Source organism: Mauremys reevesii, linkage group 6, assembly GCF_016161935.1.
Source record: "Mauremys reevesii isolate NIE-2019 linkage group 6, ASM1616193v1, whole genome shotgun sequence".
Classification (NCBI taxonomy): Eukaryota; Metazoa; Chordata; order Testudines; family Geoemydidae; genus Mauremys; species Mauremys reevesii.
The window spans coordinates 89,466,975-89,483,534 of record NC_052628.1 but is presented as its reverse complement, the minus strand read 5'-3'; positions in this window follow the sequence as shown (position 1 = coordinate 89,483,534).

The following is a 16,560-nucleotide window of genomic DNA, read 5'->3' as shown; positions in this document are numbered from 1 at the left end:
GGGGAGCACTTGGTTGCTGCACCCCAGCTCAAGCGTGATCAGAGGTTACATGTAGGCACAAGTAAGATTAGTATTAAACAATTCTCAGCACAGAGCAGAAGGAAGTCTCAAGGCTTTGTTGGCCCACTGCTTTATTCAGAACAGCACATGCTAGACAGGGTTGTGGTTAGCGAATGGACATGCCCAAGGACACATGGGTTGAATGGGATGCAAACTGTGGAGATGCAGCACTTAGCTACATGCTCCCCATTTAGGCCTTAATCCTGCTATTGCATAGGGGGAGCTTGGTGTGCAGCAGCACATTCATTAATACAGAATTGGCTTCCCCTGTGTTCACTTCTCCTGCTCATCACAAAGCTCATGGTAAAAAGTGTGCACAGCTCCACCCCGCACTGGGCAGGATCAGCCCTGATAACAGCACATTTGACTATACATGCTTTTGTCTGTAATCCCTCCTCAGACTTAACACAAGAGTTTTTCCCCCAAGAGCTGAGCACTTATAATGAAACATCAATCATTGCCATGTGTGGATTAAGGCTCAACTGGGCTCAGATCCACCAAAACTTGGACGGGCTCCGGAAATGTATGTGTTTCCTTTCTGCCCTCTTTACAGGCTCATGTATTTTTTTGTTCCTGAAGCCTTGATCTTCCTTCCAAGTGCAGCAGCCCAGCCCACGCCAGCAGCATTCAACCATGCACTGAGTCACCAGCTGCTGCTTTGCCTTGGATTTAATATTTATTACAAATTGTTCACTCATCTCTAATGAATTATTATCCCCATTGTACAGATGGGCAAACTGAGACCAGGAGTTCAGGTGTTTTGCCCAAAAGCCACAGCGGTAATCAGAGTCAGGATCAGAATGTAGAATGCTCCCTGTCCTGTGCTCTGAACACCACCATGCAACCTTAGCTCTCAGTCTGTTTTCCTTGCTTTGATTCATTCAAGTCACGTCTAATATTTTTTTAAAGAAAGTCAATTTACTTTGTGTACAAGCTAAGGCCCAGATTCACAGCAGGGGGTGCAGAGGGTGCAAACAGCAACACCCTGCATTCGTGGGGTCAGTTGCACTGGAGAAGACATTCATACCTGAGGGAGGGCATGGCGGGACTATGCCAAGGGGGTTTGCCAAGGGAAGCAGCTTTGAGTTCCAGCCTGGGCTCTCAGAGAATAATGCTGCTCCTAGCCAGCTTGCCCTGGGACCGTCCTGAGCCACTACAGTATTGGGGCTGCATTGGCTGGCTCCTGCCCCTGGCGGAGCGGGGTTACAGTTGCTTGCGTCATTGTGTGTTTTCCAGGTGGACCTTCCACCACTGGATACCTGCAAGTCAAGCTCCACCAGTGTAATGGGTGGATTGGGCTGATTAACAATCTGATTTCCTCTCTTGTGAGAGTGGGAGGCGAGGCGAGGCAAACACTGCAATCCAAGATTGTCAGCTGAATAAACAGGAACATTCCGAGTTGTAAACTCACTGAGGAATTCTTTTAACATTTTCCTTTGTGGAGTTTGCAACATACACCAGCGATTTGTTTTTAAGCTAGTTAGAATTGCGAGCTTCATCATGCCAACTCTGATAACTAAGTAGCTGTGCCCATAAAGGTAACAGTCTGGGAAGGAATAGGATATAAAACACATGAATAAAAGTATCAAATATCCTTAAAACGTGTGTGGATTAAACTGGTGAAAAGGTGAAATTTCTCTTCCTCATGAGTTAATGTCATATTTTTATTGGAGGCTATAATTTGAATCTTTTCTTTCTGCTTAAGTGATAAAAGACATGTCTTATCTGAATGAACTGACATCTTAAAAGGCTCTCTTTGTTGTAGCTAAACTTGCTTGTCAACAGTTATACCCTTTATACAAGTTCCTCCATATTTGCTTAATATTACCCTGCAGTGTGTTGATATAAAACTAGACAGCATACTTTTAACTACTTTTGTTGGACAAGAATCTTTACAATGTCAGACTAATCTGTCGTGACTGACGGTGTATCGGCATGGCATGACAATTTAAATCCATGTTGGAATATGTTAATCCATCACCTGGCATTATGATACATATTTTACTTTTAGTTTATAGAAGATGAAATTTGAGGCTCTGTTTCAAACTGAGTGTTCTTAGGTACTGGGTGTAACAGCTTGTAACTATTCTCTGCAAGTGTGTACAGAAATGGTTGATTTCTAGACAGGGGAAAATCTATTCCCCATGAAATGGAGAACTCTTTGTGCCTGATTTTATTACTCTTCTGCACAGTGAATATTTCCTTAGTCTGTGAGTAGCCCCAATGAAATCAGTGGTTTACTCAATGTAAGTAACGGTGGCAGAATCAGGCCTCTTGAAAATAAAAAAAAAATCTCATTTGTTACAAACTCAAAAAATGGGCTCGTTTTTAGAAAATGCTATTGACATCCACTATATTTTAAAACCAAAATGTGTGGAAATTTGCATCTCTCAGAGTGCTCCAGTGTGGTAATTGCAATTCAGATAGAACAAAAACATTGTTTTGGGGGAGGTACAATGGTACAAAAAATGGAAAAGTTCATTTGAAATTCTGCATTTTCACACAGCTGTCATTGGTTCCTAATTTGTCAGATGATAACGTGCTTCAGCTCCTTTCTATTTGGTTTATCACTGACTTGTCTGAATGTCTCTGACAGCTGCAGGTGTACAGAAGGAATATATATGCTAGTACACCACTTTATTGGGTGCTGCTTACTCCCCTGCTGGGCCAGTCCCATGCTGCAGGCCAGTGCAGAATGAGAGCCCCTGACATTACCCTGTCACGAACCTCCGTGGCATAGGTAATAAAAGTAATAAAAGGTAATAGGGGAGTAAGCAGTCCCCACACTCCTTATAGTCCAGGGACTGCAATTTACATGAAACGTGCAAGGAGAGGGAAGGCTCCTTGTGCCTTCCCCGCACTGTGCAAACAAATAACAGCTGGCTACAGGGTGACCCTAGATTTGAACAATCAGAAAGTCAGCTAAAGATCATGATTACAAAAGCTGTTTTTCCAGAAATGGCACATTCAGAGTCACATGGTTAGGAAGGAAGAAGTCTCTAATATACATAACGAGTTGGATGGAGGCAGTGATATAGCTAATGTATGGCTAGCTCCAGAGGCAAACGAGAAAATGTTCAGGGGGAAAATATCAGGGGAAAGGGGCTAAAAAAGAGACATATTGTTATAACATGGCTATTCAGGTAGGTTTTTGTGTTATAGACAGGGCCGGCTCCAGACCCCAGCGTGCCAAGCACGCGCTTGGGGCGGCATTTTGCCGGGAGGGCGGCAGGTGGCTCCGGCGGACCTCCCACAGGCATGACTGCGGAGGGTCCGCTGGTCCCGCAGCTCCGGTGGACCTCCCGCAGAAATGTCTGCGGAGGGTCCGCTGGTCCCGCGGCGCCGGTGGAGCATCCGCAGGCATGCCTGTGGGAGGTCCACCAGAGCCACGGGACCAGTGGACCCTCCGCAGGCACGTCTGCAAGAGGTCCCCCGGAGCCGCGGGACCGGCGACCGCCAGAGCGCGCCCCGCAGCGTGCCGCCCTGCTTGGGGCAGTGGAATTCCTAGAGCCGCCCCTGGTTATAGACTACCTACAGGTGGAGTCTCATCAGGGTAGTCTGATGTCAAGTTCTCAGTCAAATACAATATGACCTTTACTCATTGATGTAAATCTCTGAAAATAATTTTACATGTCATTTGTGCCTATCCACTTTCAGATGCTACCAGCTGCAAATGGGATAGTCTGTACTATGGGGGCTAGTACCAAAACAAACAAACAAACAAACAAACCCCTGTTTGTGTTAGGAGTCAAAACCATATTAAATCATGGCAGGTACAACCATACTGGAAAACTGTTGTCAAGAGTAGCTATACACTGTTGCTGCTAGCACAGTAGAAGCCGTGGTGTGGACAGGGCCATAGACGTGAAGTAATACCTAACTATAACCCACACTGGGTGAGTGTGGGTCTTTATCCCCCTATACTAGTTGGTCCACATCAGAGGTTGAGGTGGGTCCTGATAGAGAGGACTGACACGTTCCACTCAAGGCATAGTGACACTTGCTTTTAGTTTAAGAGGGTCCTTGATTCAAAGGCTGCTGATGACCCAAGGAGGGTCAGGTACATAAGTGGACATGATCTATAATAACTGGGTTGGTATTTCAGAAGGAAATAAAGCCCAGGTGGAGTAAAAAGAAAAAGGATGTTGAATTATCACAGAATGTATCGGAAAAAAGCAGGAAGTGTTGTGTGCAATCAAACAGAAGCAAAAAGGCACAAAGGGGAAGTGCAAAGAGAGCAGAGATTAATTAATGTGGATCAAGCATCTAAAGCCTATGGAATAGAACAGGGCAAGCAGTGACATGCTGGAATCATTCTTAGAGATCAAAAAAACCTCTTAGAACACTGAGAACATTCCCTTGCAAATGCAGTGCTGTAATAGAGGACATATCAGACATTCATTTGGCTCATCATAAGTTTAATTAGCTGGTGAACGTCTCTCTGCAGCTGTATTTAAAACCCTCTGTGGTCAATTCCTATTGACTTTAGTGATGCTCATTGGTGCAAGGCTGGCTTGAATAGCCTTGGCTTTCCTTGCCTGTCAGTCCATGAAGGTGATTAACAGGCCATTCATTACAGCAGTGGATTAGCTTGAGATGAAAAATGTATCATTCTTATTCTTCTCTTCCAGCAGTAAACTCTCACTGCCATGGCTTGTTAAACGTGTTTATTCAAGCACACTTTATTCTTTTGATCTCTGCTGAGTAAGTATAAGTTCACCTTCACAATAGATGAATGTTGCCAACATACTGAACGCTTACAAAGTAATGCGTATAGTCAACAGCATTTGAATGACTGTTTAGTTTCTGTGGATAGTGCAAACAATGGCAGTGAAAGCACACTTAGCTGTGGCAAGGGTCTTTTAGGTGACTAGCCTTGGTAGCCATTCTAGAGTATCCATCCCCGTTTTACAACTGTTTATGCTGCACTGGCCTTCAAATTAACAGCAACACAAGAGGCCACCCAGTTAAAACCCTGTGCAGTAGGGAATCTTGAAACTGTTTCCAGCAGGATGTCTGCCATTTCAATGGGAGCTTTGACTTGTTATGAAATGTTTCTCATTCCATGTTTCAAAAGGGATGAAAAGACTATTTGAGTGAAGGAGATTACACGACTCCAGTGGATATTGCAGAAGAGCTTGCTGACGGAGGGTTTGTTCAAGATGAAAACTAGAAACAAATTCACTGGATCAGCGGGACACCATGAAATACAAACTGTTCCAATGTCTTGCACATGGATGACTTCATTGCTTGTCCTCACTTTTCTCAGATGGTGCAGGAAATCTTCCATCTGTCCCGCCAGTGCCTTAGCTGCATGTGTTTCAGGCTTCTCTAGTGCTTTTTCTGGGCTAAGACAACATTTAGTGATACCCAAGACCAAAATATCTGTTAAGACAGTTAAGGTGGAAAATATATTGTCCTTTAAAAATGTATCCCCGTCTATTAACATTGTTTAAACTCCCTACACATCAAGTGCTGTGGACCTGGAACCCAGGCCTGCATGGTTGCTGAGAAAAAGCCTTACCTGCTGCAACCCACCACGCTGCAAAGTCAGTTAAGCTAACTGCTACTGCAAACAGGGGGTATACCTGTTGACTCAGCAGGATCAGCTGACTAGCAGCAGACTGATGATTGGTCAACTCTTAGTATAAAACTTCCTGTTCCTGCCATACCATTTGTCTGAGCAACTAGTCTCTCAGGCCTGTTGCCATCCAGACTTCTTGCCCCATGGCCAAACTCCTGCTCACCCAAGCCAGTCTTCTGACCTGCCCAGACCCCATCCTCCCAGGCCTGTCCCTGGGTCTGCCTGCTTCATATATTGACCAGCCTGTTATAGAAGTGTAGGGCTGAAAGGGACCTCAGTAAGTCATCTAGTCCAGTCCCCTGCGCTCAAGGCAGGCCTAATAAACCTAGACTATCCCTGTCCCTGCATCTTGCCTGTTCATCTACTGCCTTCCCCCAAGACTGACACTGAGCTGCACCCTGGACCATACAACCTTCTTTGCCCTTCAAACAACAACCTCTCACCCATCTCTCAGCAAGACTTGGCTGCTCCACAACCAGTCACCTGGTCTCAGCCTACCTCTCAACCCAGTGGCCTGGCTCACTTTTATAGTGCAAGGAACTCAGGCAATTTGCAGTTAACGTTCTAATACCAGCTTTATTTGCTCTTGTATCCCCAGTCCACTCCATATCTATTAGCCAGAGATTTGCCTTTTCCTGCCCACCTTGCTGCATCTACATTTCCAGTATATTTTGCAGACTGCTACTTAGCTCACCCACGTGCTTTATACTGACAGGTGAACCACCCACCCACCACATACAGGTCCGTGGTGCTCATGAGAACTGTATACTGTGTGCCTGAGTGTATAACATCATGTTGTGCCTATTGAGTGTATAACTTCCATGTGGATCTCCTAATCTTTCAGTGTTCTAATGCAACAGCTATACAAGGGGAAATGAGAAACTGCGTGAAGCCACTTACTCCATATTCCCCGTATTAGACATCAGGATGATCAAGTCAATTGATATAATTTTTATTTGAGGTTTGCTAATGCAAACTATAGCAATTCTATTTGTATTGCAGAAAAAACCCTCACAGGTGCAATGATATATGCAATTAATCATTTAATTATTCTAATTGTCCTTGATGTTACTTGGGAAAGAACAAGGAACCAGAATCTCAAACTAAAGCAAAAAGGGAAACTAAACATAGTAGTCAAGACAGCTACTAATGACAACATTATCATTCTACAACAGCTAATGGTGCTGCTGTGGCATTGACAACTGAGAATGAAAATGGTGTTCTTTGTGGGCAGCTAGTTTCCAGCACAATGGAATTATTTCTCCTTTTGTTCATAATACTAGAAAACCATCAGATCAAAAGAATTCTGGATACCCTTGCTTGTCAAGTACTGCAGGATCTTTTCATGCAATTGGATGCAGATATTCCCATGAAGTATAAAAAACAGACAGAAGTGGTTGCCCGAACTACCAATCTATATCTGGCACGAACGGAAGCATATTTGAGGCATCACAGAAGTCATAAGCTTCACTGGCATAATGAAGAAGTCTTGTATTAAATGTGACCTGCACTTTTTAGGCCTCCCTTAAGTAATGAGCTCCACCTGCATGTCTCCTGGGGTTCTTAGTTTTAACACGCTTTGCTGGACTGGTGCTCACAGGATCTATAGCTTTCTCTCAGAATATGCAATCTACAGCCCCATGCACTATCGTTTGTCCCATGTGCATGTAAAAAGGCCAGCTGCTGGAAGAGAAATTCTTCTGGTAGAAATTCTGGAGGCTAACAGTTGGGGTAGGTGGGTGTATCTCCTTCTACCTCCATCTGTCTTTGGCAGGTTGCAGGGCTTACTACTTTGGTTCTCCTCTGCTGTTAACGTTAATATCACAATTCATCACTCTTATGACCTCTATCAGTTCTCAGAGGTCTAAATTCAATGTTCTTCCTTATCCTCTTATCCCTGGTCTCATGCACCTGTGCCCATGAGGCTGGGCCCACATTTTCTGTAGCCTCTCTGGCGAACTTCAGCTCTACAGCAATCCTGATGACTTCTTGCAGCCTTTTATGTTTCTCCCTTTGAAGGGCTATCCTGATCTCCCTGCCAGATATGTATAAACAGATCATTATTAGCGCACAAGAAGACAGCACGAGGCATTGAAGAATGGGAAAAAGAGCTTGGTTCCTGGAAGTCCCAGAGAAGGGAGCCTGGAGATTGGGAGAAGAGAAGAGAAAAGCCTGTATATATGGGAAACAGAAGGTGAGAAGAGTGAAAGTTTGTAGAGTGGGTGACCCAGGAAAGAAAAAGTGGGAGAGGAGGATGGGGCTGAACTGGATTGGGGAGAGGAAGAAGATGAGGTGAAACTGATTGGGAAGAGATGGGAACTAGTGTGGGAGGAAGGGGAGGAGAAACTGTGCATTTGTAATACTGTAATACATAAAATGTGAGTCCCTCCACCCAACTCAATTCTGAATTCTCCCATCCTCTCCAAAAATAGTACTCAGGCAGAATCTGCCTTCAAGAAATTAAATGAAAGCCTGAGATGTAGAGCAGCTCCAATCAGGAGGCACAGCTCTCTCTGGAATATTTGCCAGAGGTGTTTGTGCGTTGCAGTAGCTGTGTCAGAAATGCATTCACAACTTGAGACCCCTTCTATCCAACTCCCTGTGATGTTGCACTTTATATGATTTTATGAAAATATGCTAATGAGTGTGAATATAATGTAACTGGAATATGCTTCATGCAAAAGGTGTCTTGTAAGGTATCATTACAAAGCTTATAATCTACTGAATGTGGTCAGACTATTTGTATGTATGTATCACTCTTGTATCTGAAACTAGAAATATGAAATATAACTCTGAGGTCCTACTGTAGTTATGCAAAGTGTGGGCCATTAATGGTGGTTTGGAATCTTGATGGCTGCCATCAACCAGGACAATTGACTGTAGATGGGTCTGTTTGCTTGCAGGCCCTCCTGTGAGTCAGGCTAGGAGAATGAGGGCTTGGAGTCTTACAGTGACGTGTGATCATCTCACCTGAACTGGAATCTATCTTTAACCTGGTGCTTTTCCATTTAGAAGGAAGGGGGAGAGGTGGGAACCCAGAGAGGGACAAAGGATTCTTGTCTTGTGCAAAAGATATATAAGGAGGTGGAACAGAACAAAGGGGGCTGCAATCATGAAAAATCCTCTAGCTACCACCTAAGCTGAAACAAGGGCTGTACCAGGGGAAAGGATTGTGCCCAGACTAGGAAGGTGTCCAGTTTGTGATAGAAGCGTATTGAAAAATCTGAGGGTGAGATTTTATCTGTATTCAGTTTTCTTACTGTACTAGACTTAGACTTGCGTGTTTTATTTTATTTCACTTTGTTCTGTCTGTTATTACTTGGAACCATTTAAATCCTACTTTTTGTATTTAATAAAATCACTTTTTACTTATTAATTAAGCCAGGGTATGTATTAATAACTGGGGGGAGGGGGGAAAAGAGCTGTGCATATCTCTCTATCAGTGTTATAGAGGGCAAACAATTTATGAGTTTATCCTGTGTCATCATCCCAAGGTGGCAGGGAAAATGGGCTTGGGGTAGTATCAGCACATCAGTTGGCAGTTCCCAAGGGGTTTTCTGTGATCCAACCCATCACACCCCCACCACCAACCAACCCTCACAATGAAAACAAAGGTGGCGGGGGCGGGGAGTGTAAATTTAAGAAAATCTAAAAAATCAAACTGAAAAACCTGACCCTAAAAGAATTTTTATTCCAAAAATGGAGACTTGCCAGTGATTCCAAAAGTCCAGTAAGGATTGTGCTATTGTTATTGATTGCATGTGGAAGGTGCTCAGATACTCGGGAGTTGGGCAGCAGTAGAAAACCCTGGATAGATAGATAATACTTCAGTCACCTTTAAGCTATTTTCTTACAGCTCATCTTTACTTGAGGCCTCCTGAATTTCTGTGCTTAGTACTTGGCTACATTTTTTTCTGCCCAAAAGATCTTTTTCCTCAACAGAGAACTCAGTTGAACCAGCCTTCCCTAGGGCTGACTCAGCTCTCTTGGGCTCTTTCCATGCTAGCAGAGATCCTGGTCATCACTTACACCCCTAACAGAGGAGCTGGAAGAGTGGGCCATGTGTTCAGCACAGAGCAACAGTGATGGGAGCAGCCTCCCTGTTTAAGGAAGCCTGGTGTGGTGAAATTGATGCTTTTTTGAAAAGATAATTATATGGAGAATTTGTTTAGCAATAAATGACAGTGGCACTTGTTTTTTGTTGTTCAAAGATTTGTATTGCTCATGTGCTTCTGATGTGTGTGTATCGTACATCTTAGCAAAACAGAGCAATAAGGAGCAGAATCAAAACATTCTCAGATCTTTGCTGTTATGACAATAAACCACAAACCATCCACAATCTACTGAACTTTTCCCAATATTTTAAACTTTTGATGTGTAGGGACCATACTTGATGTGATTTAGAACAAAATATTTCTGATTTGGAAGAAAAACCTATCCCTAGTTCCATGGGATGGCTTGATGATCTAAGGTGATGCATTGTGGCAGTGGGGAAAGATTTCATATATGTAATTTGTGTGTTTGTGCATTTTTTTTCTCAAACTGTCCTATTCAGGCTCTATATCCTAATGGCTGAGATTATGGTATTAAAAAAATCCATAGGTTGAAGTTAATTAATACGTTGGCTTTTCCCCTAAAAAATGGTCAGAAGGAGACAACGATGCTATTTAAAGTTTTCCTAAATTATTTGCAGGTTAATAAACAAATGTGTTGCACCACACAGTCTCTGTGGGAAAAAAGATGATGATTAAAACCCATGTTGAGCAAAATTTTTCTGCTGCTGATTGATTAAAACATTCTGTCAACATCAATAAGATTTTGTGGTCTTGGCTTGGGATATGATGCCATAAAAAGCTATTCACCTTTACATTGAGATTTTTTTCCTTCAGATTTGCACTGAAGCAGAACCTTGTCAGCAAATGAGTTTACATCATTAGCACTGGTGTTCAGTTTCCAGAAACACAAGAAAGGACTGTTGTATTGGAAAGGGGATGGGTGGGTTACACGCTTTGTTGAAATAGGAATGCAAACAAGAAGAGTTAGCAAATTCTTCACTGCAGAAACTACATGTTTATTTTCATACACAATCAACTGGTTGGTGATCGTGTCTAACATTTTTCCATTCAGGACAAAATGTACTCAGAACGTGATGGTACAGTGTATATGGATGCAGCCACTACTTGACAGTACGAGATTTGCACTTGTCCAACTTGCCTTTGAGGACACTAGTGGGAAAAACAAATAGGCAATTTTGGTAAAAGGCAATGAATGCCTTTCCACTATTAGTACTATATCCTTTAGTAGAAAGTAATCTTACTTTCATAACTAGACAGTTTGGGGGCTGCACACTCTTCACTCTGACATTCAGTCCCACTCAAAAGGCTGGGTTCTCAGCTTGTGCAAATCCACGTAGCTCAGTTGAAGAGATGTCAGTTTATATCAGCTGAGGATATGATCCAGAAGCCTTGGTACTTCTGAGCCATGAATATTAGTACTCAGTCATGCTGGCAGCCTAGCCTGAAGCAGTGCCCTTGTTTTTGCTCTGTCTGTACTTACTAGTCCGTTGCATGTTGACATGCCTATACATCATCCACCCTAGATCCTTTGAGCTGATACCCTTGTCTGGGATAGTGTAGCAACACAACAGTATTTTCTGGGTAAGTGGCAAGCAAGATGGTTAGCACTGACAATTCTCTTTGTTTTGTTTCTTTTCCCCATTAGGGACAAATTGCTAAGTTTTCAAACATCAGTCCCTAAAATGAACCTGTGAAATAGGCATTGTGCATGCATAAGCAGGTATTGCACATGCAAATTAGTAACTCTGTGCAACCAGGTGTTACATTTTGGAATTCTGGGTTTCTTTTCATTGTAGCTGGGCAATTACTAAAAAATAGGTAAGTAAATAAATAACCCTTCCACAATGATCTGCTGAAGTTTAAATGAATTGGCTTTCACCGGGCTTGTCCCTTTGTGTTTCCCAAGAACATTCCTGTTGTTGAATTTTAAGGTGTGTCTACACAGCAGCTGGGAGGATGCTTCACCGCACTGGTAGACAGATACTACCTAACTCTGCTTGAGCTAGTACTGTTGCTGCCTGGGCAAGCCACCTGCTATGTACCCAGAGGGTCCATTGAGTTCAAATGCAGGTGGCTAGTCTGAGCTGTTGCCTAGGCTGTGATGGCCAAGTTGCTAGTTTTAGCACCCTGGCTAAAACAGAACTAGCAGAGTGTGCATCTGTCTCCTAGCTGCAGTGTAGAACTGCTGGCACCAACATTTGTGTAAAGCAAGCTGCATATATGAGTATTTGGAGAAACTGAATTTTCACTCTACAGGCATATTTGGGCTGGAGGTGCTTGATACCTCATTCAGTAAGGGAAGTGAACAGAAACAATGGGCCAGCTCTCTAGAACTGGCTGTTTGGCATGCAGGGTAGTTCTAGAGTATCAAGGAGCCACCTTTGCAAGCTTCTTCTTCTCAAGTCACTGAGTGCCTATATAGTTCTGAGGCGCAACAAGGAGCATCACATCATTGCACAGTGGAGTTACCCTGTCCCTGAAGTCCTTAATGTCATTTCTGATTCAATCAAATCTGAATTCAAATTCAATCTGATTCAATCAAAAGCACCCTGAACTTGTGGCATCTCAAAGTTGAAGGCCTCCACTGAAAACAGTTCAATGTGTTTTGTACACTTTGCTCATTGTAAGCTGGTCAAAGGGGAGAATATGATCTTCATTTTCCAAGGATAAATATTTTGGATTGTAGAAATTAAACAAAACCCTTCCTTTACTTTCCCAGACATTTATATGATCAAGAGATTTCCAAGGCTATGTTTGGATTGGGTAAGCTTATATTTTGTCCATTAGCCTAAAATAGTAAAGATGCTGGAGGCCTGTGATTCTTTTTTTAAAAAATTCCAAAAATGAAAACCCTGCAGGATTATTAAAGTAAAATGTAATGCAAGGATATAGTTTGTCTCATTTGAAAGATGCATTGCACTTAGTTATTCTGAAACCACATCATATTCCTCTGCTTGTCATGGCCCATTTTTCTGGTTACAAAAAGCTACCATAGTTTTTCATGTGCAAAAGTTACTGATACTGTAACTAACATTTAGGGTATTGACTTAGGCTTGCTTAGCAATAATTGAAATTTACTGCCTTGGGTGAAAAACCACATGGAGCAGCATCTGAGGATAAGTATGACCAATTTCACCTGTACTCCTCAAAGCAAACACCACTAAAATCTCAGCTCAGCATAATTCTACTCTCGATTGTATTTGAAAAGAATAAATCACAGAACTACTCCATGGAAAGAATTCTATTTGTTAGGAGAATCAATATTTTTTCATACTCTCCTCCAGTTTGGAGAAATATGGGAGCCAAGAAACTAGAGAGCCCTTGTGAGGCAGTGGATTTGGGCTACACTGCTTAATTTGTATCACTATAGTCACTCCCCAGTTGCTCAGAGGAGTGCTTGGAACCAGTTCTTAGAGTGCAAAATGTATGGTGTTGAAATAGTGAAGCCATATTAAGAGGTAATTTTGTCCTCTGACCTTTTTCTTTACTTAAAGTTTTGAGTTTCAAAGTGACTCATACTATTTCTCAGTCTGAGACTTCTCTTCCAATACATTTTTGGATCACATGATGGTATAACTGCAGTTCTAGAGTTAAAGAAATATTTGGTAGGATCAAATGTGATCCAGTTTTCCTGGTTTATAACTGAAAAATCCATGTGTATTCTTTCAAAAAAAAAGTCAGTGCGCTTTTTCTGAATAAATGAAAACAGCCAATCAATTCCAGCAGCCCAATATTCATGAAAAGAGCTGGTTGAAAAATGTCCATTAAAACATTTCTCAATGGAAAAGGTCTTTCTGACTAAATCTTGAAAATATTTGTTTTTGGTGAGAACCCCAAACCATTTTTTTCTTTCCTTTTAGTTTTTGGATTAAAACACTTTTGACAAAAATGGAAAAAAAAAAGTGTCATTCTCATTGAAATTTTTCATGGGGGGGGGGGGGGGAAATAATTTTCCATCCTGCGGTATTAATTAACAATGCTACTAATTTAAAGCTTCCAAGGGATTATTATAAGAAGAAGTGATGGAAAATATATACCAGAATGTATTAAAATACCTGTGGGTATGTCAGCGGGTACACAGCCCACAGAGGCAAGCTTCCCAGCCCAGGTTGACAGATTTGGGTTGGCAGGGCTTGTACTAATGCTCTAAAAATATCTGCGTCAACAGTACTTTGAGGTTGTGGCTTGGGCTCTGAAGCCCACCCCTTTACCCCCAAGCTTGAGAACCCGAGCTTCTGCCCGAGTCACAACTTCAAAGCACTGCTTATGCAGCTAGTTTTAGAGCTCAAGCATGAGCCACTCTATCTCAAGTCTGTTGATCTGATCTGGGAGGCTCACTTCCATGGGGTGTGTAGACATACCCTTAGTGTCTTTAATTGAAAGGTAAACTCACAACGTTCCTTTTACAGATTTTTGTTGTTGTTGTTTCAATCAGAGCCATGGGAAACACACAAAACTGCTTTTTATACACTTCTGGTTGGACCTTCTGTATTCCAACCAGGAAGGATCCTATGATCCTGAGCAAAAAGTATCCTCACCAACTCAGCATAATGTTTTCCCCTAAATCAACCCCATCAAAGGTGTAATATCAAATTGTCATCCTTACTAAGCAAACCATTGTAGAACCTAATAGAGAGGGGCATCCTGAACTGCTCAGGAGAAATACTCTACAGTGATGATTTCTCACAAACTCTAGGTGAACCTTTTAAAGTATTGGCCACTCTACATGCTGCAGTAGATGAATGTGACCTCCATTTACCTTTCATATTATAAATATTTTCAGTGATTTAAGGCATTCATTACTTCCTTTTGCTGTCAAGGAAGTGAAGGAAATACATTTCAGTAGCACTTTACAGAATGTACTTATCTTCACTCACTGCTGTAAATATGCAGTGATCGTATTCTCACTGTGCAAAATAAATCAAAATGTGTTGCCAGCTAGTTCACTTATGTCTAAACTTAAGTTACAACTAGTGTCATTTTTTCCCCTGGTTATAAAATTCATAGTTACATCATCTTTTTTTGAGCCATTTCAGTATTTTGCAGCTTTATTCAGTGGAGACGTTATAATAACATTGAGGTCCTCTGAGTCTTAATTTTGGGATACTCTATTTAGTTTTGTATTGATTGTATAATAGAATAAAAATCAGTAATTAATTGTCTTTTTTATCCTTCTCCCACCATTGTGCTTAGCGTTCCGTACAACAGAATAAATACATTATTATAAAATACCACTCTCTTAAAATATAAAAATATACAATAAATGAGATGGGGGAGAAGGAGGACAATATATATTCCTTTCCTTTTCTCTTTTAAATTATATATGATATATAAATTATATATGATCAGAATAGGTCACTTTGAAAACAGCTTGAGAAAAATAATAGCCTTAAGGAGTTTTTTAAAAGTGGGGAGGGATGAAATGAGATGGATGAAATGGGATGAAGCAAGTTCCACACTGCAGAGGCCACTACAGAAAGGTATTTGGTCCACTATACAACATAGGGTGTGGGTGCGTACATATATTTCTTTCTGACAAGCACATCTAGTTTACTGGGGTGATATCAAGAGACAGGCCACTGTGATGTCACTGGCTCAGAACTCCTAGTTTGCTTGTCTGCTGTCAAGGAACAGGCCTTTTAGAGATTATTAGCTCAATACTTCTAGTTAACTGGGTTTATTTGAAAGCCTGGATTTCTGTGAGGTCTCTGGCTTGGGGCCTTTGGCTTACTAGGATGATGCCAAAGTATAGGCCTTGCTGAGGTTACTGGCTCAGCAGCTCTAACATACTGGGTTGATATAAAAGTATAGGATAGGTCTCTGTGAGGTTGCTGGCTCAGTTCTGGTGGTTAAAATAGATCAAAGTAGGAAGCAGAGCTCACTAGCTCTCGTGGTTTGTGTGGTTGTGGGTGTTGAGGCCATGTGCTGAAGTGACATTGTGGTCAGACGTGGTATGGGGAAAAGAAGAGGGAAAAAAGAATAACTGTTATTTGAAAATTCATGTCCCCAAGCAGGGGTGGATGTGTATGAGAGAGAGAGGCGAGAAAGTGAGAGAAGAGTTTGAAGAAGTGATGAGGGATAATCCCTGTGCTCTCCACTGCTTTCTCATCCCCCCACTGCCCACGCACTCCACTGTGGAGAGAGCCTGAAGGGTAGAGGGAGCCGACAGGCCCCTTTTTGCTTCCTCTGAATTCTGGCTAGGGAAAGGGGGGCTTGTGGCAGGGTTAAGAGTGTTGGAGGAAACAGGCTCCCCCTTCTTTCCCTCTCTGCCCTCTAGAGGGGAGGGGGATCCAGGAGAGGGGCAGATCTTTTTAGAAGGCAAATAGGGTACTCCCTGAATTGATGATTCCTTTTCCCCCATTAGGCACCAGTGCAGCTTCACCTACTGACAGGAAGGCTTGAAGTCCCCAAAAAATCGCCAGCCAAGCACCAGCTTCTTACTTTTGCTGCTCCCACTTCAAAGTCTCCCAGAATTGTCAACTTTCAAGGTTTCATCAGGAATCTCACGATTTTTAGTGATATTCTCAAAGCCTCAGCTGCTGAAATCATGATCTTGCATGACAAGCTCAGCTTTCATTTCAAACTGCACTTACGTTCTTAGCCCTCACGGTTGCGGGGAAAACCTTGACAATGTGAAGTGAGTGCACTGTAAAGGCTGAAAACTCAGGGGGCAAATAAAGAGAACCTACCATTTAATATGTTAAAAAAATTCAATTTTAACCCAGGCTCAATATTTTTGGGGGACATACTCATGATTTTTGAATGGTTGAAGTCGGTAATATTTTGTGTGCCTGAAGAGTCCTCACTGCACCAGCCAGTGAAGAGATAGGGACAGGGAGA